Below are 2,483 nucleotides of genomic sequence, written 5' to 3' on the forward strand. Positions count from 1 at the left end.
TCCCAGTGGATTGGTGGGGGAACCCAGGCTCATTCCAGTCCAAGAACCCTGTGACAAGCAGCTAAGATCTGCTCCCTCAGACTGCTCCCTACATTGGCCTTCCTTCAGATTCCTTCCCACAGCTCTCCTTGTGCTTACTGAATATCTGCCTCTCTCTAGGCCCTTCCTTCACTCGCTAGCCACCACAGAAGGCCTGCAGAGTTCTTCCACCCTCTCCCTGGGGCCTCCTTCTCATCAGGGCTTCCTCCCTTTATGTTCACACCCAGCTCCTCCCCCAGATGGGCTTCATCTTCAGCTGGACCTGGCCCACCCTCCAGGCACAACCATGTGCCTTAATTGAGCTTGCTAACTCCAATTAACCCTTTCAGTGCCGCTGTGTGGTAAATAAACCATCACATTTGTGTCTGAACATGAATTTGCCCCTTGTAATCCATCTTTCTTCCGTGGGGAACCCTGGGCCAGTCACAGCCTCCGTGTGCCCTGGGTTTGCTCATTTGTACAATGCAGATAATGAGAATGACCCAAGGCTTCATTACCTGATGCTACTAAAACACTTTGCCCCAATTGCCCCTTTCCATAGATATAGCCACACACAAAAAATGGGGGTGGGATGCCGCGGGGATTCACCCACTGATGGTAGAATATGCAAAGACCCTACGGATACTGGGAACTTTCCATCTACTTTAAACTGAGACATGCGGTACTATTCAAAATACAATAGTAATAGTGCAAGGCACATATGGCAGGGCAAGTTCAAAGTTGTGGAGATGTCGAGGGGTATCCCTCTTGCAAGGGTTCATGGAAGAGGAGAGTTTTACAGTGGGACTTGAAGGAAGAGAGGGAGGTGAGAGGAGACAAACAGGTCTGAGCCTGAGGGGCAGCTTGCAAAAAGGTGTGAACACAGGGATGTGAGAAAAGCACAAAGTTGGTGCTCAGGAGAGGGGGTGATTGCAGAGATGCCATAAGGGGAGAAGTTGTGCAGGATTTTGAAGGTGAGCATAGGAAGCTTGGACTTGAGGTGGAAGGTGAAGGGGGATGTGATCAAGCCCAGACAGGGAGTTTATTATAGCACCAGCATTTTGGATAGAGTTGTGGGAGGAAAGAAGACAGCAAGGTGAGCTCTAGGGAGGCCAGAGCAAGAGTATGTTGGAGTAGCCAAGGTTTGAGCTGGCCAAGCCATGGCTGGGGTGGAAAGGGACAGACAGGGATTAGAGATGCTGCAGAAAATGCTGCAGCAGGATTTGACATGGGCCTGTCTAGATGTGGGGTGGGGGGAAAGAGACCAAAGAGTTGAGAACGACATTGTGGTTGCAAACCTGGGAGAGAAAGAGGAGAGGGCCTATTGAGGGTGATGAACAAGGCAGGGAGAGTGGAGGGCTTGGGACCAAAGATGAGGAGCTCAGGTTACCAAGCAGCATTTAAGCTAGTGGTTGGGCACCCAGGAAGGACTGTTGGAGAAGCAGATGGAGAAGAAAGACTGAGCAGAGGGAAGAGGCTGGAATTGAGAGTCATCAGCACTGAGATAATGTATGGTAGAGCAGACAACGTCACCCAGGGAGAGAGGATAAGTTGAAGAAAGTAGGGGACTCAGGAGGAATATCAATGAAAGCAGACAAGGGGAGGAGGAGCCACTGAAGAAAACATTGAATGAGAGGTTGGTGAGATATTAGAACCAGAAGAGCCAGAGGAACCCAGGGAGAGCAAGGGAAGAAGGAGAAGAAGGCAATTATGTTGTAGATAGATGGAGGAAGAACAGGCCCTTAGGCTCTGTCAGGAAGAGGTTAGTGGTGATCAAGAATGGTTTCAGGAGAGCAGAGGGAGCAGAGGCCAGATTGCAGGGCACCATGAGAACTAGAGGGAAGGAAATTGAGGCAGTGGGAATAGTGAGTACACCCAAAGAATTTAGAGGCAAAGGAAGGAGGGAAACAAGGCGTCAGCTGGGCAGGTAAATACGGTTGAGGGTGGCTTTCTAGGGTGGCGGAGGTTACCAGATTCCGTACGAGACTGCAGGAGAGTAGCCAGAGGAGTGAGGAAGGGACTGAGGGGACTCAGACATTAGGAGGGAGGAGGGGTTAGAGGTGGGCACTAGGAAGGAGACAGTGGCAAGGCCCTGTGCAGGGATGAGAAGAGGCTTTGAGAGGAGTGTTGATTGGCAAGGAGCATCTCTGTGGGCTCGAGGGGCAGGAGTCAGTCAGGGGGAGAATGGCTCTGCAGTAGGGGAAGCCCCAGGTCCCAGGACTTTCCCCAGTGGTGCTGGGCAGTGCAGGAGTGAAGGAATCACAGGCTAGATGAGAGGCTGGGGTTGGTGGGGCAGACAGAGCCCTGGGTGGGGACATCCATATAGTCCCTTGTCCACAGGGGCAAGGCCTCCTGCCCTCTCGCACTAAGGTATGAGCGGGGCCATGGCGGGGCCATGCAGGTCATGAGGGAAAGGTATTTTTACAGCATTTGTGGAAAATTCCAGCCCCTCTTAATCCCCGGGG

The sequence above is a fragment of the Chrysemys picta genome, chromosome 4, assembly GCF_011386835.1.
Source record: "Chrysemys picta bellii isolate R12L10 chromosome 4, ASM1138683v2, whole genome shotgun sequence".
NCBI lineage: Eukaryota > Metazoa > Chordata > Testudines > Emydidae > Chrysemys > Chrysemys picta.